Source organism: Ochotona curzoniae, unplaced genomic scaffold, assembly GCF_017591425.1.
Source record: "Ochotona curzoniae isolate NIBS_2020 unplaced genomic scaffold, NIBS_Ocur_1.0 patch263, whole genome shotgun sequence".
NCBI lineage: Eukaryota > Metazoa > Chordata > Mammalia > Lagomorpha > Ochotonidae > Ochotona > Ochotona curzoniae.
This window is the reverse complement of record NW_024466821.1, coordinates 50,695-72,037: the sequence shown is the minus strand read 5'-3', so window position 1 is coordinate 72,037 and position 21,343 is coordinate 50,695. Positions and strand designations below refer to the sequence as shown.

The following is a 21,343-nucleotide window of genomic DNA, read 5'->3' as shown; positions in this document are numbered from 1 at the left end:
TCTTTGCCTAAGCGTAAAAGATTGAAAGACCTTGAAATGCACGATAAACGCAACAAAAATGAGACACTAACCTGAACTGTGCTCAAATCTGAAGGCCCTGTTGTTTGTGCCTCAAATTCTAAAGAGTGAAGGGATGGAAGCATGGCAACTGTAGAGCAGAATAGATTTAGGTGGGTCTTTCCAGAGAAATACATGGCTCAGTCCTTTGATTTTTTTGGTTACAGTTCTGGAAAATCTGTTTCCAAAGGGAAAAAAAAATACCCAATACTGGGAGCCCTCTTATGCTCTAATTTGGATTCTTAAGAATGTGTTTTATCTCAGTTGAACTCCTCACTTCGTTCTGTTTTGTTTTGAATACATTAAAATTTGTAATCTTTATAACACAGATTTCATAATTCTATCAAATGTATCCTTGGGTTAATGATCACTATTATTTCTAGCAGATAATTATGTCATATAAAGCATTTTACCATTTAAAAATAAATATTTAGCAAGAATGAGCCATTATGAGATCTTCCATGTAGGAATCACTAGTTCTGGTTTTATCTTGGAGCACTTAATAGCCAATAATATGTTACAGCTTCTCTACCTGTGTGAAAGGGAGAGAGACAGAGAGAGATAGACTTACATAAAGCTTTCCCACTTGCTGTTTCTCTTTAGTACCCAGAAGAGCCTTGGCTGGGCCTTGTAGCCAGCAGTCAGGAGCTCCATCTGAGAGGAGTGGCAGGGACACATCTACCTGAACTGCCCGCTGGTGAGGTGGTGGTGTTCATGGAAGGGAACTAGCAAGAAATTGGAATCAAGAGATAGAGTCAGAATGGGAATCCAGACATTTAGATGGAGAATGAGCGTCTCAAGGGGTGTCTTTTTCAAAAAAAAAATTATTTATTGTTATTGAAAAGGCAGATATACTGAGAGAAGGAGATGAAGAAAGATATTCTGTCCACTGATTCACACCCCATGCGGCCACAATGGCTAGAGCTGAGCTGACCAAAGCCAAGAGCCAGGAGCTTCAAGCTTCTTTCGGGTCTTCCATGCTGGTGCAGGGTCTCAAGGCTTTGGGTCTTCCTCAGCTGCTTTCACAGGCCACAAGCAGGGAGCTAGATGGGAAGTGGAGCAGCTGCGACATGAACCAGTGTCCTTATGGGATCCTGGTGTGTGCAAGGCAAGGATTTTAGCCACTAGACTACTGCACTGAGCCCTCAAGATGTGCCTTAACCACTGTGCCAAATACCCACCCTATGTAGATTCATTCAAAAACTGTACTTGTACATCCACAAGTTGTAAAGTTGGGCTGGCATTGTCATATGTAGGTGAAGCTGCCACATACATTAGCATCTCATACAGCTTTTTGCTAACTTACCTGGAAAGGCTACCGAAAGATGGCCCAATTCCGTGGACCTCTGCCAGCTGTGTGGAAGACCCAGATGGAGGCTGTGACTCCTGGTTTCACAATGTTACAGTAATTTAGGGAGCAAACCCATGAATAGAAGAGTGTGTCTGTATCTGTCTCCTCCTATTTGTCCTTTGACTGTCAAATAAATACGTACAGAAGTCTTGAAAGAAATAATGAATACACTAGTGTAAGTCATTCACCTTTTTCTTTTGTTTTGTTTTTTGCTCAACATCAAATGTCTAACTGATCCCTTACTAAAGGTGAAAGACCCGTCTTCATCTCTCGTCGTTGTAGAAGACACAACTAAAAATAATGACAAGACAAACTTGAACGTGAAGAATGACGAAAACAATTGTGGTCCTTTAGGTATTAAATCAGTATTCACCTCTTAATAAAATTATGACTAGTTCTTTTCTTCTGTTTGTTTTTTGTTCCCCCTCTAGACTTTTTTGCGGGGTGGTTTCAGGGTTTTACTTGAGCACAAATGTAAAGTTTGCACCCAGCTTGCTGCTCATTTTCTTTGCTGAGCAGCCTAGCATTGGGATTGGTGACTCAGATGGACAGCTGGGCTGCCATTTCCCTGAGGGCTTTGCAGTTCTTGGAGGAGACATTGTGAGCAATCTCTGCACAGCAGGATTTGTTGCACATGAGTAGCACCTCTAACTCCTTGATGTCATGCGCCAGGAACTTCCAGAAGCCACTGGGCAGCCTGTGCTTTGTCTTCTTGTTGCCCCAGTAACCATTGTTGGGCATCAGTATCTGGCCCTGAACCTCTCGCACACCTTGTAGTCAGTGCCTTTGGGCTCCTGCCAGTTCTGCTTAATTTTGACATAGTGGCAAGCCTGGTGCCAGATGTACTTTTTGGTCCTCTTCTTGATGACCTTGGGTTCAGCAGGGGTCTGAGGGCAGCCATGATACCTTTGGGGAAGCAGCAAAGCCACAAGTATAACCCATGCTCCCTGGAGTGAGTTGCTCTGCTTGGGGTACACACACTATGTCAGTGTCTTCCAGTTGCCGGTCTGTGGCAAGCTGAGAATGGAATGGCCAGCTGTGTGGCTTCGCTCCCCCTCCCACCTCCAAAGCTGACAGAGCACTGGCCACACTCGAGATGGCATCTGGGACGTGGAGGCCATGTTCTTAGTATACTTGTGCTTTGACAAGTTGGAAACAGTGTCACTGTCTCACTTTGCATTTATCTTCAGTTGGAGCAGCCCTGGTAAATCCCTTCAACACCTCATAGACCAGTGCTTGTTTTTCTCTGTGTTGTAGGCCACAAAAATGAACAGGTGACTCATTCAAAAAATGAATGCCACACAAATCACAAATTCCTAACTCAAGATTTTTATTAAGTTCATTTGTTACACTACTTTGGGTCACCACCATAATTTTTTGCCATTATCCACTGCAGTCTGGACTTGCCAAAAAAAGGGTTAGCTGAAGCCATGCACGGTGTTCTCAAACCGATTTTGGTGACTTTCATTTTTATTATTTATTTTATATATATATTTTTATTGTTATTAACATTGTATTATGTGATACAGTTTTATAGGCACTGGGGATTTCCCCCACCCCTCCCACATCCCTCCCCCATAGTGGATTCCTCCACCTTGCTGCATAACCACAGTTCAAGTTCAGTTGAGATTCCTTCATTGCAAGCATATACCTAGCATAAAGTCCAGCATCTTATTGTCCAGATAAGTTCAGTAGCCTCTTGGGGAGACACTCTCTGGTCTGAAGGTAGAGCTAACAGAGTAAAGATCCGGTCAGTTAAAAGCCCCAACAAAACATCAGCATCAATATAACAATGTTATGGAATTAATTGACATAGTATTGAGTAAACAATATGTTAAAAATAATGCAAGTTCAATTCTTCAAAACATCTGGGTTGAGACAGTATCAATGACAGGTTCAAAAAATAACAACCAACCAAACAAAAATTACAGGTTAAATCATTTTCTTGCAAGGCAAACATGTGGTATGTAACCTTTTGGGATTCGCTCATTTCCCTTAGCATTATAGTTTCCAGTTGGGCCCATTTAGCCACAAAGAACTGCATTTTGTTTTTTTAATAGCTGAGTAGTATTCCATGGAGTAGATGAACCAAAGCTTTCTTATCCAATCTTCTGCTGATGGGCATTTCGGTTGCTTGCATGTTTTTGCAATTACTGATTGTGCTGCTGTGAACATAGGGATGCATGTTGGTTTGTCGTAAAACAGGTGTTTTGGATATATTCCTAGGAGTGCTATTGCTAGGTCATATGGTATGCAGATTTTGAGTTGTTTGAGTGTTCTCCAGACTGATTTCCATAAAGGCTGTACCAACTTGCAGCTCCACCAGCAGTGGAGTAGGGTTCCCTTTTCCCCGCATCCTCGCCAACAAGTGTCGCTGGTGTTCTTTTATATGTGGGCCAATCTTACTGGTGTTAGGTGGTACCTCATCGATGTCTTAATTTGGATTTCCCTTATTGCCAGGGAACTGGAGCATTTTTTCATATGTTTGTTTGCCATTTGGGCTTGTTCCTTTGTGAAATGTTTGCCCATTTCCCGTGCCCATTTCTTGAGTGGCTTGTTTGTTTTGGTGTTTTGGTTGTTTTGAAGTTCTTTGTATATCCTGGAGATTAGCCCACTATCGCCTACCTAGTGCGCAAAGATCTTCTCCCATTCTGTGGGTTGGTTTTTTACTTTGCTGATAGTTTCCCTTGCTGTACAGAAGCTTCTTAGTTTGATGAGGTCCCATTTGTTTATTCTGTTCTTAACTGCTATTGCTTTTGGCGGCCTTCTTAGAAAGTCAGGACCTACTCCTAGGTCCTTCCGGGTATTTCCAACATTTTCTTGCAAGAGTTTGAAGGTTTCTGGATGTAGGTTTAGGTCTTTTATCCATGTAGATTGGATCTTAGTGTATGGTGACAGATGTGGGTCTATCTTTTTGTGTCTGCAGGCTATCAGCAGGGAAAAAGATGGCCGACCTCGAGGAGCTGTTATAAGGTGGAGAACAAAGAGAGAAGGACCGATCCAGCCGAAAAACAAACCAGGAGACACAGAATTGCAGGGAGAGGAGTGGGAAAGACACTAGACTGCACTGAAGTAAGATCAACTCAGCCTGCAGGGACAGTGAGAAAAAAAAAGAAAAGAAAGAGAGGACGTCGCACAGGACTTGGTGAGTTTCAGTCCCACACAGGTGGAAGGTTGGCTGCGCAATCTTGGCGACCCAGGGAAGACAAGGGCAACTGCAAAAACCAGCTCCCGCACCAGCGGGAGCCACAGACTACTGTAGCCCCTGAAACCCTAAGGGTAGCTACAGGTTTGAACATAGGGGCCATCAACCCCTGCAGAGGTTGAGGACAAGCAGGGGAGGGGGCCCCAGCAGAACGCCCGCCAACAGCTCAGCACCATTGAGAGAGTGCAGAGGGGGGTGGAGCCACTCTCAGAGGTCTGGGTCACAAAAACTAGGCTCCAAACTGTGGATTAGCTGCTGGGTTTCCTGCTGTGCTTGGCCTGAGCCCCAGAAGGGGAGCACTGCACCTCAGAGTCAGCCAACCCAGACGGAGGTGAGGGCTAGAAGGGACACAGCTGCGCACCTTACAGCTGGGGAACACATCTGAGTGAGTTCAGCGGGAATCTTCACTAGGCCTTGACATCCCAAGCTTCTCTGACCCAGCTCTGTGCTGCGGATTTCAAGCTGCAGGCAACTGGAAACTCCAGAGGAGACCAGCTTTCCTAACCCAACTTGGGGCTGCAAATTCCAAGCCTTAAGCCAGCAGCAGGAGGCTTGGGCGGAACCCCCTGCCAGGCTCAGCTCTTAGCCCAGAGGCGGGGCACTGATTCATGGGCTAGCAGGACCATGACAGTGTGTTCCACAGTGCGACAGTGCCTTTCAGAAAGCGCAACAGGGGCCCTCACTAGACTGGGGCACGCCATGTTGTCCCAAACCAGCTCAGGGCTGCGAATTCCTTGCCACAGGCAGCTGGAAGCTCCGGTGGAACCCCCTGCCGTGCTCAGCCCCAGCTTCAGAGGCAAGGCAGCACTGCTCCACACAGCTAGCTGAGCCAGGCGGGGTCACAGGCTGGCAGGCTTGGAGGGAGACAACAGTGCGCCTCACAGTGGGACAGTGCCTTTGAGCAAGTGTAACAGGTAGAGCAGCCTCTCACTAGGGCCAGGCCCACAGAACCTTGCAACACAAATCAGGGTCGGAAAGAGCAGCAGGTGGCTGGAGAATGGGCAGAATACCCTGCTGTGCTGTACTCAGCTTTAACTCCAGAGGTGGGGCACTGCTCAATAGAGTCTGCTGACCTGGGTGGAGGTGCAGGCAAGCAAGCCACAGAAGCTTGTCTCCCAACAGGGGAGTACATTTGTGAGAGAGTGGAACCGCACACTCTATATCCACCCAGAGCAAAGACAAGAAACCCAAGCCTACAAAGTCTCTCATCCACACTCTATCCCTGTTGGCACACACAAGACAATACCTAACCGAGGAAACAGAAGGAGGCTGACCGAGAAGGGCAGGCATAGAGGAGGACTTGGTAAAAGAGGGATGAAAGTTAGCTGAGGGAAGAGCAGCAGACCAGAAACATGCAGAGAAGAGTGCTTGAAGCGTCCCTGAACACGGAGCAACCAAGAAGAATCACGCAACTTAGGAATCCAGAGAAAGTAAGCAGGAAACACAACAACCCGCCCGGAGCGTGGAAAAAAATAGCACAATGAGAAAAAGCATCAGAAAAAGCAATGACTCAGTTGAGAGAGCCAGCACCCCACCAAATGAGGGCCAAAAGCCATTACCAACATTGGAGATGCGAGATGAAGACAAGGAAGATGTACCAGACAAGGAATTTAAACAAATAATGCTAAAATTCGTCAGAGACCATGAGAAGAAGTGGGAAGACTTCAAGAACAAAATAGTCACAGAAATACAACAAGTCAAAACCAAAATGGCTGACCTGGAACTCAAAATTGAAAGTCTGACCAACAGAATAAATACAGCAGAAGAAAGGATCTTTGAAACTGAAGACACACATAATGCAGATCCCCAGCTCATTAAACAGCTGGAGACAAGCCTCAACAAAGCTAATAAAATGATAGAAGAAATGAAAGATTACTTCAGAAAATTGAATATTCGGATCATGGGCCTTCCCGAAGGAGTGGAAAGAGAGTCAGGAATGCAAGGGGTGCTCAACAAAATTATACAGAAAAACTTCCAAAACACTGGGAGCATGAACCCAACCCACATACAAGACAGAGAACTCCCAACAGACATGACCCAAAGAGATCTTCACCCGGACACATGGTACTCAAGCTCTACTCCAACGAAGACAAAGAAAGAATCCTGAGACAAGTACAAAGCAGAGAAAAGATCACATACAGGGGAAAACCCATCAGAATCACTGCTGACCTCTTTGAAGAGACCATACAAGCAAGGAGAGATTGGACAAAGATTTTCCAAATCCTGAAGCAAAACAACTGTCAACCAAGAATAATAGACCCAGCAAAGATCTCATTTATATATGAGAATGAAATCAGATCTTTCCATAGCAAGGAAAAACTAGAAGAATATGTCAACACAAAACCAATTCTACAAAATCTCCTTAGAAATGCGCTAAGTCCAGAAAAAACGGAGGCAAACCATAAACAAAGATGGCAAACAGGAAGGTCTTCAAACTAAAGCCCATACAAGGAAGAGCAATTACACAGATAACAACACACACAAAACACACTCGCATGGCAGGGCAAAATCGCAACCTCTCAATTTTAACTCTTAACACAAATGGTCTGAACTCACCAATCAAAAGATAAAGATTAATGGAATGGATCATCAAACAAGACCCAACTTATGTTGCCTAGAAGAATCACATCTAGCCAAAAAAGATGCAAAGAAACTGAAAGTGAAGGGATGGAAAAAGATATTTCATGCCAATGGACGAGAAAAAAAAGCTGGGGTAGCTGTCCTAATTTCAGACGAGATAGATTTCAATCTAACTAACATCAAAAGAGACAAGGAAGGCCATTTTATACTGGTGAAAGGAATGATCCATCAAGAAGCAATCACCTTCATTAATGTTTATGCACCAAATCTCAACACGCCTAGTTACGTAAAGCAATTACTTACAGACTTAAGGGAAGACATAGATACCCACACAATTCTTGTAGGCGATCTCAACACACTTTTAACATCAATGGACCAGTCCAGGAAACAAAAACTCAACAAAGAAACAGCAGAGCTCACACAAACAATAGAACAACTGGACTTAGTAGACATATATAGAACTTTTTATCCTAAGGCCACAGACTATACATGCTTTTCAGCAGTGCATGGCACCTTCTCCAGAATCGACCAAATAATAGGACACAAAGTGAATCTAAATAACTTCCAAAAGATTAGAATCATACCATGTACCCTCTCAGACCACCATGGGATGAAACTGGAAATCAACAACTCAAAACTCCCCAGGAAATATAGACACTCTTCGAAGTTGAACAATATGCTATTAAACGAACAATGGGTCAGAGAAGAAATTAAAGATGAGATCAAAAAATTTATGGAAACCAATGAAAACTCTGATACAACATTCCAAAACTTGTGGGACACCGCCAAAGCAGTGCTACGGGGTAAACTCATGGCAATTGAAGCCCATGTCAAGGCCCAAGAAAGACGCCAAATACAGGAACTAACCACACACCTCCAGGAGCTGGAAAAACAGCAGCAGAAGAGCCCCACACACAATAGAAAACAAGAAATCATCAAAACAAGGGAGGAGATAAACCAAATAGAAATCAAAAAAACTGTACATGAAATCCACAAATCAAAAAGTTGGTTTTTTGAGAAAATAAACAAAATAGACACTCCACTGGCCCGACTGACCAAAAAACAAGAGAAAGCGAGAATCAACAGCATTAAAGATGAAAAAGGCAACATCACATTTGACGCTGCAACCATTAAGAAAATAATTAGAAATTACTACAAAGAACTGTACTCCAATAAATTAGAAGACCACCAAGAAATGGAAAAGTTCTTAGACCTCCACCACTTACCAAAACTCAGTCCAGAGGCAACAGAAGAATTAAATAAACCCATAACTGAGACAGAGATTGAAGCAGTCATCAAGGATCTCCCAACAAAGAAAAGCCCAGGCCCAGACGGTTTCACTACAGAATTCTACAAAACATTCTGAACAGAACTAACCCCAATCCTCTACAAACTCTTCAAAACAATAGAAAAGGAAGCAACCCTTCCAAACTCATTCTATGAAGCCAACATTACCTTAATCCGAAAACCAGATACAGAACCGTCAGAGAAGAAAAACTACAGACCTATCTCTCTGATAAAGATTGATGCTAAAATTCTCAACAAAATCCTAGCCAATAGAATTCAAAAAATCAGACAGATCATTCATCCGGATCGGGTAGGATTCATCCCTGGAAAGCAAGGATGGTTCAACATTCGGAAATCCATAAATGTGATACATCACATCCAAAAGCTAAAAAACAAGAACCACATGATAGTATCAATAGACGCAGAAAAACTTTTGACAAGATCCAACACCTCTTTATGTTAAAAACTATAATCAAGGTAGGCATAGATGGAAAAATCCACAACATAATCAAAGCAATCTATGAAAAACCCAACTCAGCATCATACTGAATGGAGAAAAGTTAGAACCCTTCCCACTGAGATCTGGAACAAGACAAGGATGCCCACTATGTCCACTGCTATTCAACATAGTCCTAGAGGTACTTGCAGAGGCCATAAGACAAGAAAAAGAAATCAAAGGCATACAAATGGGGACGAAGAAGTCAAGCTTTCACTATATGCAGATGACATGATCCTGTACATAGAAAAGCCAGGAGACTCAATACAGAAACTGCTAGAACTTATACAAGAGTTTGGCAGAGTGGCAGGGTACAAAATTAATGAACAAAAATCAACAGCCATTGTGTACGCAAACAGCCCCAAGATGGAAAAAGACCTAACCAGCAAGATACCATTCAAAATAGTAGAGAAAAGTATGAAGTATCTGGGAATATCTAACTAAAAGTGTAGGAGACCTATTCGAAGAAAACTACAAACTACTCAAAAAAGAAATTGAACAAGACCTCAAAAGATGGAATAGCATTCCATGCTCCTGGATAGGTAAAATTTTTATTATTTTTTAAAGTAACATTTAGAGCTGGCGTTGTGGCACAGTGTTTGGAAGTGCTGCCTGCAGTGCTGGCCTCAATATGAATACATGTTTGAGTCCGGGATGTGGAGAGGCAGTGGAAGGTGGAAGATGAAAAGACCTGTGTCCCTAATGCCCACAGGGGAGACTTGGAAAGTGATACTTTTTCCTGAACTATAAGTAACAAATACATGCATGAAGAAATGTGATTTTTTTTATTAGGCATTTATTAGTCATGGGCGTGTGATTGAACGGTGGACCTGTGCATGAGAAAAGCTTCAAGCCCACCATGCGACAGGCCCCAGTTACAGGGCCTGTGTGTGTAGCCCAGGAGCGCTAGCCAGTTTGCCAAAGCTGCAGATTGGTGGAATGTCCAGCACCATGCCCACTGTGGATGCAGGGAGGGAGGGGAGAGATTGCACTGCCAGCTCTCAGAGGACATGCGGCCAGCCATGCATGCCAGGTCCTGCAGTGTGCGGGGCAGCTGCCCACATGGGCTGTGGCATGAGCTGCGGGCATGGGCCTTCCGTGGCTGCTGGGGCTAGCTAGCTGTGGACTCTGGCGTGCTTGGGTCTCACTGACGCTACCTTGCTTCACAGTGGACAGCCCTGCAGCCTCTGATGGGCCACAGGGCCACGATGACCAACTACTGACATTTGAGACAGGCTGCACCAAGGTGGACTGCGGGTAAGTGTATGTGTTTGTGTGCATGGCCGAGGCCGTGGCACGTGGCTGGCCATGCCTGAGTGGAATATAGTGGTGCCCAGCTGCCTGTGGAGGTGGCGGCAGGCTGGGCTGTGGAAGGCTGGTGGTGTGCCAGGAAGGCTCCATTGTGCCCTGCACTCCAACTCTGCTCTGGTCAGGCCCTCCAGGTCTCCAGAGGCTTTGGCGCTGTGCCTTGCCAAGAGCCCTCCTTGGTGCTGGCTGTCAGCCATTGGTGTGGGAAGCCCCCGAGGTGCTGCCTGTGTTCCCCTGGGTCCTGCTGGGTCATGGGAGCCAAGGGTGCCGGAGATGAACTGCCTCGTGGGCCCCATCTCCGTGAGGCCCCATGAAAGGAAGTCGAATACTTCTTTGTGGTCTCCGTATTGGTGCTTGGCAAAGTTTGGGTGTAGGATATGTGTTGTTGTTGCGGCAGCTGGTGCGGCCAGCGTCTGGGACAGACGCCAAGCAGAGAGAAAGGTGGACAGGGCAGCCTGTGACATGTTTGGTGCTGGGGGCCACCATAGCCAGGCTCATGGAAGTGTCCCAGGCCTAGCATACCAGCCCCTTGGTGTTGACCAGCATGCATGGGCTTGCTCCTAGCCCAACCCTGATTGAATCCAAGTGTGAGAGAGCAGGGCTTAGAGCGGGCGGTGAGATGGGGTCATCTGCTGCAGAACCAACCTCCTGCATGTCCCCACACAGTCTAGACACCACCTGCCTGGACCATGACCCCCAGAGGTCCCCGGGCCCTTTCCTTAGCTTTCAGCCACAGGTGCTGGGTGCCCTGGTGCCAAGCATGCATTGCTGCGGCCCCCAGTTGGGATGGGTTGCCACTACCAAGCTGTCTTCCCCCATGACCCTGTGTCCTTGGGCCCAAGAGGGAGGCCGAGCGCCAGCAGTGGTGGCTCCTGAGGATGCAGGCCCTCAGTCCTGCCCTGAGGCCCAGCAGCACTCAGCTCACTTCTCCCCTGTCTTGTCTCCTCCGGCCCAGGTCTGTAGAAGACAGCACGCCACCAAACGCCTGTGCGTCTATTGCTATGCCAGTCGGGGATGGCTGGGCCCCACCGGCCGCCCCCATGACCATTGTCACCAACCTTGGAATAGGTGTGCAGGCAGCACTGAGCTCCGCCGAGCCGGTGGAAGGTGAGTCATGTCATGGATGATGTGGGTGGTGTACTCGGCCCCAGGGCTGTTCACGCGTGGCTCCTGGCATGTCCGGAGCCCCAGGACATGACCTGAGCCTGTGGTGAGGCCAGGTGGGCATTCTTGGTGCTGGTGGTGGCTTGGACTTGTTCCCAAATCCCTCAGCCTCTCCCATGGCCCCTTTTGCCCTGAGCTCCAGGGTGCATTGCCTGGCTGGAAGGTGGTCATGAGGCAAGGCTAGTTCCCTGGGCGATATGGAGCTGGATTCCCGACCTTGGCCAGGAGCAGGTGTGGCCATAGTTATGGGCTTGTGATTGAACGGTGGACCTGTGCATGAGAAAAGCTTCAAGCCCACCATGCGACAGGCCCAGTTGCAGGGCCTGTGTGTGTACACCAAGAGTGCTAGCCAGTTTGCCAGAACTGCAGATTGGTGGAATGTCCAGCACCACGCCAGCTGTAGATGGAGGGAGGGAAGGGAGAGATGGCACTGCCATCTCCCAGAGGACATGCGTCCAGCCATGCATGCCAGGTCCTGCAGTGTGCGGGGCAGCTGCCCACATGGGCTGTGGCATGAGCTGCAGGCATGGGCCTTCTGTGGCTGCTGGGGCTAGCTAGCTGTGGACTCTGGCGTGCTTGGGTCTCACTGACGCTACCTTGCTTCACAGTGGACAGCCCTGCAGCCTCTGATGGGCCACAGGGCCACGATGACCAACTACTGACATTTGAGACAGGATGCACCAAGGTGGACTGCGGGTAAGTGTAAGTGTTTTTGTGGGTGTGTGTGTGGCAGTGACCATGCCGTGATATATGACTGCCAGGACTGAGTGGCATATGAGTTGGCTATGTAACCAGTGTAGAACTAATTTAAGTGGGCTTTGGACAGTTCATCGAGTGCCAGGAAGGCCCCATTCTAGCCCTGCACGGCACCACTGCTCTGGTGGGGCACTGCTGGTCTGCAGAGCGCTCTTGGCAGTGTGCCTCCCTGAGAGCCGCGTCCCTGGCCGTCAGCTGCGGTGGTGAAGCCCCCTGGGGCCTTCCCTGTGTCGCAAGGGACCGGAGGATCAGGACCCCTTGTGGGGTATCCGTGCCGTCCCATCTCCACGTGTTGCGTGCGAGTAATAGGCAGTGAAGCCCGTAATAGTGTGTGTGTGAGTGCCCCGGGAAAGTGTGGGTGAATGATGTCATTGCGCAAGTGAGTAGCTGGTGTGGCCGGCATGCGGCACGCACACGGAGCAGAGGGCCAGGTGGCCGCGGGAAGCCCTAGCGTGTGTGTTCCTGGGTCCTGCCGGAGTCGGGCGCATGGGCATGTCCCCGGCCAGCTCAAGTGGGACTGTTGGCGTTGCCCAGGCTCCTTGGGCTTGCTTCTGGCTCGACCTGGTGCGTGCCCAAGCGTGAGGGAGCCAGGGCCTTGGGGCTCGGGGGTGACGTGGGATGCTGTGCTTCAGAGCCTACCTCTTGGCCGTGCCCACGCAACGCAAACACCACCCCCACCTGGACCACGGCCAGCAGGGTGTCCCAGGCCCCTTGTGTCAGCTTGCACCCATAGGTGCAGTGGTGCCACGGTGCTGGCTCGCTCGGGTCCCCGCTGGCATGGGTTGCCACTGTCACAGTGTTTTTCCTTGGGAGGCCGGCCGCTTGGGCCCAAGAGGGCGGCCGAGCGCTGGCGGTGGTGGTTCCTGGGGCAGCCGGGTCCCAAGCCATGCCCCTGGATCCAGCAGCGCTCAGCTCTCTTCCCCCTGGCCTCTTTCCTCAGGCCGGGCTCGGCCCCACACTACCTGGACGTGACCAGATTTACCCATAGGAGACCCGAGGCCCTGGCCCACTGGGCTTTGCAAGAGTGGGCTGCCAGCCTGAACATTGTCGTCAGCCCGAAGTTCCTCCAGTTAGAGGCCGTCGAGGGTGAGTCGCGGGATGCAACTCCCGCAGGGTGAGCTGGCCCTCAGTGTAGTTGGCGTTTGTCTCCTGGTGCTGCTGCCAGAGCCCCGGGACACAACGTGAGGTTGCCGTGAGCCCAGGCAGAGCCTCTTGGTGCTGCTGCTGCTGCTGTTGCTTCTGCAGGCTGGGAGTCGTGCCCACGCTTCCCTCCCTCTCGCCCAGCCCCTTTCCCCCTGAGGTCCAGGGTAGAATGCGCAGCCCGTAGGATGGCTGGACGCAGTAGTGTTTGCATGGGCGCTACGGGGCTGGGTTGCAACCTTGACAACTGTGGCCAGCGCCTGCCTGAAGTCCTGGCTGTGTGGTGGTGGTGGAAGGGTCCTGCCATAGGTTAGAAACCCTGAGCTCTCAGTGTGTGTCAGGCCCCAGGGGCAGTGCACACGTGTGCTCCCCGAGGGCAGAGGGCTGCTGGCAGAGTGGGCTTGCCCATGCAGAGAGGGAGAGATGGGTGGAGGGGGGGAGGCAGTGAGGGTGGGAGGGAGGGAAGGAGAGCACAGAGGGCTGGCAGAGGCCACGCGTGCCAGGTCCTGCGGCATGCAGGGCGGCTGCCCACCCAGGCGGTGGCGTGAGCTGAGGCCACGGCCCTCCCCTGGCTGCGGAGCTGGCACGCTGGGGACCCTCGCGTGCTTTGGTCTCACGGGAGTTCCCCTGCCCCTCCGTTGCAGTGGACGCCACCGCCCCCTTTATAGGACCACCCACCCCAGATAATGACAAAGCACTGGCCATTCCCACTGGCAGGACCGACGTGGACTCGGGGTAAGTGTGTGCGTGTGACAGTGGCTGTTGGACATGGCTGCCAGGCCTGAGTGGAATGTGGGGTGTGTCTGTGTTGCCGGGGGAGGGGCCGTGGGGTGAGCTGTGGAAGGCCGGCCGTGTGCCAGGAAGGCCCCGTTCTAGCCCTGCACGGCACCACTGCTCTGGTGGGGCACTGCTGGTCTGCAGAGCGCTCTTGGCAGTGTGCCTCCCTGAGAGCCGCGTCCCTGGCCGTCAGCTGCGGTGGTGAAGCCCCCTGGGGCCTTCCCTGTGTCGCAAGGGACCGGAGGATCAGGACCCCTTGTGGGGTATCCGTGCCGTCCCATCTCCACGTGTTGCGTGCGAGTAATAGGCAGTGAAGCCCGTAATAGTGTGTGTGTGAGTGCCCCGGGAAAGTGTGGGTGAATGATGTCATTGCGCAAGTGAGTAGCTGGTGTGGCCGGCATGCGGCACGCACACGGAGCAGAGGGCCAGGTGGCCGCGGGAAGCCCTAGCGTGTGTGTTCCTGGGTCCTGCCGGAGTCGGGCGCATGGGCATGTCCCCGGCCAGCTCAAGTGGGACTGTTGGCGTTGCCCAGGCTCCTTGGGCTTGCTTCTGGCTCGACCTGGTGCGTGCCCAAGCGTGAGGGAGCCAGGGCCTTGGGGCTCGGGGGTGACGTGGGATGCTGTGCTTCAGAGCCTACCTCTTGGCCGTGCCCACGCAACGCAAACACCACCCCCACCTGGACCACGGCCAGCAGGGTGTCCCAGGCCCCTTGTGTCAGCTTGCACCCATAGGTGCAGTGGTGCCACGGTGCTGGCTCGCTCGGGTCCCCGCTGGCATGGGTTGCCACTGTCACAGTGTTTTTCCTTGGGAGGCCGGCCGCTTGGGCCCAAGAGGGCGGCCGAGCGCTGGCGGTGGTGGTTCCTGGGGCAGCCGGGTCCCAAGCCATGCCCCTGGATCCAGCAGCGCTCAGCTCTCTTCCCCCTGGCCTCTTTCCTCAGGCCGGGCTCGGCCCCACACTACCTGGACGTGACCAGATTTACCCATAGGAGACCCGAGGCCCTGGCCCACTGGGCTTTGCAAGAGTGGGCTGCCAGCCTGAACATTGTCGTCAGCCCGAAGTTCCTCCAGTTAGAGGCCGTCGAGGGTGAGTCGCGGGATGCAACTCCCGCAGGGTGAGCTGGCCCTCAGTGTAGTTGGCGTTTGTCTCCTGGTGCTGCTGCCAGAGCCCCGGGACACAACGTGAGGTTGCCGTGAGCCCAGGCAGAGCCTCTTGGTGCTGCTGCTGCTGCTGTTGCTTCTGCAGGCTGGGAGTCGTGCCCACGCTTCCCTCCCTCTCGCCCAGCCCCTTTCCCCCTGAGGTCCAGGGTAGAATGCGCAGCCCGTAGGATGGCTGGACGCAGTAGTGTTTGCATGGGCGCTACGGGGCTGGGTTGCAACCTTGACAACTGTGGCCAGCGCCTGCCTGAAGTCCTGGCTGTGTGGTGGTGGTGGAAGGGTCCTGCCATAGGTTAGAAACCCTGAGCTCTCAGTGTGTGTCAGGCCCCAGGGGCAGTGCACACGTGTGCTCCCCGAGGGCAGAGGGCTGCTGGCAGAGTGGGCTTGCCCATGCAGAGAGGGAGAGATGGGTGGAGGGGGGGAGGCAGTGAGGGTGGGAGGGAGGGAAGGAGAGCACAGAGGGCTGGCAGAGGCCACGCGTGCCAGGTCCTGCGGCATGCAGGGCGGCTGCCCACCCAGGCGGTGGCGTGAGCTGAGGCCACGGCCCTCCCCTGGCTGCGGAGCTGGCACGCTGGGGACCCTCGCGTGCTTTGGTCTCACGGGAGTTCCCCTGCCCCTCCGTTGCAGTGGACGCCACCGCCCCCTTTATAGGACCACCCACCCCAGATAATGACAAAGCACTGGCCATTCCCACTGGCAGGACCGACGTGGACTCGGGGTAAGTGTGTGCGTGTGACAGTGGCTGTTGGACATGGCTGCCAGGCCTGAGTGGAATGTGGGGTGTGTCTGTGTTGCCGGGGGAGGGGCCGTGGGGTGAGCTGTGGAAGGCCGGCCGTGTGCCAGGAAGGCCCCGTTCTAGCCCTGCACGGCACCACTGCTCTGGTGGGGCACTGCTGGTTTGCAGAGCGCTCTTGTCAATGTGCCTCCCTGAGAGCCGCGTCCCTGGCCATCAGCTGCAGTGGTGAAGCCCCCTGGGGCCTTCCCTGTGTCGCAAGGGACCGGAGGATCAGGACCCCTTGTGGGGTATCCGTGCCGTCCCATCTCCACGTGTTGCGTGCGAGTAATAGGCAGTGAAGCCCGTAATAGTGTGTGTGTGAGTGCCCCGGGAAAGTGTGGGTGAATGATGTCATTGCGCGAGTGAGTAGCTGGTGTGGCCGGCATGCGGCATGCACACGGAGCAGAGGGCCAGGTGGCCGCGGGAAGCCCTAGCGTGTGTGTTCCTGGGTCCTGCCGGAGTCGGGCGCATGGGCATGTCCCCGGCCAGCTCAAGTGGGACTGTTGGCGTTGCCCAGGCTCCTTGGGCTTGCTTCTGGCTCGACCTGGTGCGTGCCCAAGCGTGAGGGAGCCAGGGCCTTGGGGCTCGGGGGTGACGTGGGATGCTGTGCTTCAGAGCCTACCTCTTGGCCGTGCCCACGCAACGCAAACACCACCCCCACCTGGACCACGGCCAGCAGGGTGTCCCAGGCCCCTTGTGTCAGCTTGCACCCATAGGTGCAGTGGTGCCACGGTGCTGGCTCGCTCGGGTCCCCGCTGGCATGGGTTGCCACTGTCACAGTGTTTTTCCTTGGGAGGCCGGCCGCTTGGGCCCAAGAGGGCGGCCGAGCGCTGGCGGTGGTGGTTCCTGGGGCAGCCGGGTCCCAAGCCATGCCCCTGGATCCAGCAGCGCTCAGCTCTCTTCCCCCTGGCCTCTTTCCTCAGGCCGGGCTCGGCCCCACACTACCTGGACGTGACCAGATTTACCCATAGGAGACCCGAGGCCCTGGCCCACTGGGCTTTGCAAGAGTGGGCTGCCAGCCTGAACATTGTCGTCAGCCCGAAGTTCCTCCAGTTAGAGGCCGTCGAGGGTGAGTCGCGGGATGCAACTCCCGCAGGGTGAGCTGGCCCTCAGTGTAGTTGGCGTTTGTCTCCTGGTGCTGCTGCCAGAGCCCCGGGACACAACGTGAGGTTGCCGTGAGCCCAGGCAGAGCCTCTTGGTGCTGCTGCTGCTGCTGTTGCTTCTGCAGGCTGGGAGTCGTGCCCACGCTTCCCTCCCTCTCGCCCAGCCCCTTTCCCCCTGAGGTCCAGGGTAGAATGCGCAGCCCGTAGGATGGCTGGACGCAGTAGTGTTTGCATGGGCGCTACGGGGCTGGGTTGCAACCTTGACAACTGTGGCCAGCGCCTGCCTGAAGTCCTGGCTGTGTGGTGGTGGTGGAAGGGTCCTGCCATAGGTTAGAAACCCTGAGCTCTCAGTGTGTGTCAGGCCCCAGGGGCAGTGCACACGTGTGCTCCCCGAGGGCAGAGGGCTGCTGGCAGAGTGGGCTTGCCCATGCAGAGAGGGAGAGATGGGTGGAGGGGGGGAGGCAGTGAGGGTGGGAGGGAGGGAAGGAGAGCACAGAGGGCTGGCAGAGGCCACGCGTGCCAGGTCCTGCGGCATGCAGGGCGGCTGCCCACCCAGGCGGTGGCGTGAGCTGAGGCCACGGCCCTCCCCTGGCTGCGGAGCTGGCACGCTGGGGACCCTCGCGTGCTTTGGTCTCACGGGAGTTCCCCTGCCCCTCCGTTGCAGTGGACGCCACCGCCCCCTTTGTAGGACCACCCACCCCAGATAATGACAAAGCACTGGCCATTCCCACTGGCAGGACCGACGTGGACTCGGGGTAAGTGTGTGCGTGTGACAGTGGCTGTTGGACATGGCTGCCAGGCCTGAGTGGAATGTGGGGTGTGTCTGTGTTGCCGGGGGAGGGGCCGTGGGGTGAGCTGTGGAAGGCCGGCCGTGTGCCAGGAAGGCCCCGTTCTAGCCCTGCACGGCACCACTGCTCTGGTGGGGCACTGCTGGTCTGCAGAGCGCTCTTGGCAGTGTGCCTCCCTGAGAGCCGCGTCCCTGGCCGTCAGCTGCAGTGGTGAAGCCCCCTGGGGCCTTCCCTGTGTCGCAAGGGACCGGAGGATCAGGACCCCTTGTGGGGTATCCGTGCCGTCCCATCTCCACGTGTTGCGTGCGAGTAATAGGCAGTGAAGCCCGTAATAGTGTGTGTGTGAGTGCCCCGGGAAAGTGTGGGTGAATGATGTCATTGCGCGAGTGAGTAGCTGGTGTGGCCGGCATGCGGCATGCACACGGAGCAGAGGGCCAGGTGGCCGCGGGAAGCCCTAGCGTGTGTGTTCCTGGGTCCTGCCGGAGTCGGGCGCATGGGCATGTCCCCGGCCAGCTCAAGTGGGACTGTTGGCGTTGCCCAGGCTCCTTGGGCTTGCTTCTGGCTCGACCTGGTGCGTGCCCAAGCGTGAGGGAGCCAGGGCCTTGGGGCTCGGGGGTGACGTGGGATGCTGTGCTTCAGAGCCTACCTCTTGGCCGTGCCCACGCAACGCAAACACCACCCCCACCTGGACCACGGCCAGCAGGGTGTCCCAGGCCCCTTGTGTCAGCTTGCACCCATAGGTGCAGTGGTGCCACGGTGCTGGCTCGCTCGGGTCCCCGCTGGCATGGGTTGCCACTGTCACAGTGTTTTTCCTTGGGAGGCCGGCCGCTTGGGCCCAAGAGGGCGGCCGAGCGCTGGCGGTGGTGGTTCCTGGGGCAGCCGGGTCCCAAGCCATGCCCCTGGATCCAGCAGCGCTCAGCTCTCTTCCCCCTGGCCTCTTTCCTCAGGCCGGGCTCGGCCCCACACTACCTGGACGTGACCAGATTTACCCATAGGAGACCCGAGGCCCTGGCCCACTGGGCTTTGCAAGAGTGGGCTGCCAGCCTGAACATTGTCGTCAGCCCGAAGTTCCTCCAGTTAGAGGCCGTCGAGGGTGAGTCGCGGGATGCAACTCCCGCAGGGTGAGCTGGCCCTCAGTGTAGTTGGCGTTTGTCTCCTGGTGCTGCTGCCAGAGCCCCGGGACACAACGTGAGGTTGCCGTGAGCCCAGGCAGAGCCTCTTGGTGCTGCTGCTGCTGCTGTTGCTTCTGCAGGCTGGGAGTCGTGCCCACGCTTCCCTCCCTCTCGCCCAGCCCCTTTCCCCCTGAGGTCCAGGGTAGAATGCGCAGCCCGTAGGATGGCTGGACGCAGTAGTGTTTGCATGGGCGCTACGGGGCTGGGTTGCAACCTTGACAACTGTGGCCAGCGCCTGCCTGAAGTCCTGGCTGTGTGGTGGTGGTGGAAGGGTCCTGCCATAGGTTAGAAACCCTGAGCTCTCAGTGTGTGTCAGGCCCCAGGGGCAGTGCACACGTGTGCTCCCCGAGGGCAGAGGGCTGCTGGCAGAGTGGGCTTGCCCATGCAGAGAGGGAGAGATGGGTGGAGGGGGGGAGGCAGTGAGGGTGGGAGGGAGGGAAGGAGAGCACAGAGGGCTGGCAGAGGCCACGCGTGCCAGGTCCTGCGGCATGCAGGGCGGCTGCCCACCCAGGCGGTGGCGTGAGCTGAGGCCACGGCCCTCCCCTGGCTGCGGAGCTGGCACGCTGGGGACCCTCGCGTGCTTTGGTCTCACGGGAGTTCCCCTGCCCCTCCGTTGCAGTGGACGCCACCGCCCCCTTTGTAGGACCACCCACCCCAGATAATGACAAAGCACTGGCCATTCCCACTGGCAGGACCGACGTGGACTCGGGGTAAGTGTGTGCGTGTGACAGTGGCTGTTGGACATGGCTGCCAGGCCTGAGTGGAATGTGGGGTGTGTCTGTGTTGCCGGGGGAGGGGCCGTGGGGTGAGCTGTGGAAGGCCGGCCGTGTGCCAGGAAGGCCCCGTTCTAGCCCTGCACGGCACCACTGCTCTGGTGGGGCACTGCTGGTCTGCAGAGCGCTCTTGGCAGTGTGCCTCCCTGAGAGCCGCGTCCCTGGCCGTCAGCTGCGGTGGTGAAGCCCCCTGGGGCCTTCCCTGTGTCGCAAGGGACCGGAGGATCAGGACCCCTTGTGGGGTATCCGTGCCGTCCCATCTCCACGTGTTGCGTGCGAGTAATAGGCAGTGAAGCCCGTAATAGTGTGTGTGTGAGTGCCCCGGGAAAGTGTGGGTGAATGATGTCATTGCGCGAGTGAGTAGCTGGTGTGGCCGGCATGCGGCACGCACACGGAGCAGAGGGCCAGGTGGCCGCGGGAAGCCCTAGCGTGTGTGTTCCTGGGTCCTGCCGGAGTCGGGCGCATGGGCATGTCCCCGGCCAGCTCAAGTGGGACTGTTGGCGTTGCCCAGGCTCCTTGGGCTTGCTTCTGGCTCGACCTGGTGCGTGCCCAAGCGTGAGGGAGCCAGGGCCTTGGGGCTCGGGGGTGACGTGGGATGCTGTGCTTCAGAGCCTACCTCTTGGCCGTGCCCACGCAACGCAAACACCACCCCCACCTGGACCACGGCCAGCAGGGTGTCCCAGGCCCCTTGTGTCAGCTTGCACCCATAGGTGCAGTGGTGCCACGGTGCTGGCTCGCTCGGGTCCCCGCTGGCATGGGTTGCCACTGTCACAGTGTTTTTCCTTGGGAGGCCGGCCGCTTGGGCCCAAGAGGGCGGCCGAGCGCTGGCGGTGGTGGTTCCTGGGGCAGCCGGGTCCCAAGCCATGCCCCTGGATCCAGCAGCGCTCAGCTCTCTTCCCCCTGGCCTCTTTCCTCAGGCCGGGCTCGGCCCCACACTACCTGGACGTGACCAGATTTACCCATAGGAGACCCGAGGCCCTGGCCCACTGGGCTTTGCAAGAGTGGGCTGCCAGCCTGAACATTGTCGTCAGCCCGAAGTTCCTCCAGTTAGAGGCCGTCGAGGGTGAGTCGCGGGATGCAACTCCCGCAGGGTGAGCTGGCCCTCAGTGTAGTTGGCGTTTGTCTCCTGGTGCTGCTGCCAGAGCCCCGGGACACAACGTGAGGTTGCCGTGAGCCCAGGCAGAGCCTCTTGGTGCTGCTGCTGCTGCTGTTGCTTCTGCAGGCTGGGAGTCGTGCCCACGCTTCCCTCCCTCTCGCCCAGCCCCTTTCCCCCTGAGGTCCAGGGTAGAATGCGCAGCCCGTAGGATGGCTGGACGCAGTAGTGTTTGCATGGGCGCTACGGGGCTGGGTTGCAACCTTGACAACTGTGGCCAGCGCCTGCCTGAAGTCCTGGCTGTGTGGTGGTGGTGGAAGGGTCCTGCCATAGGTTAGAAACCCTGAGCTCTCAGTGTGTGTC

At 54.7% G+C, this 21,343-nt stretch overlaps 1 pseudogene; it reads right to left on the bottom strand.

Annotated features, from left to right (window-relative positions):
• Positions 1–1,858: 1,858 nt before the first annotated feature.
• LOC121166941 lies at positions 1,859–2,309 on the bottom strand (annotated as a pseudogene).
• Between the last annotated feature and the right edge of the window lie 19,034 nt (positions 2,310–21,343).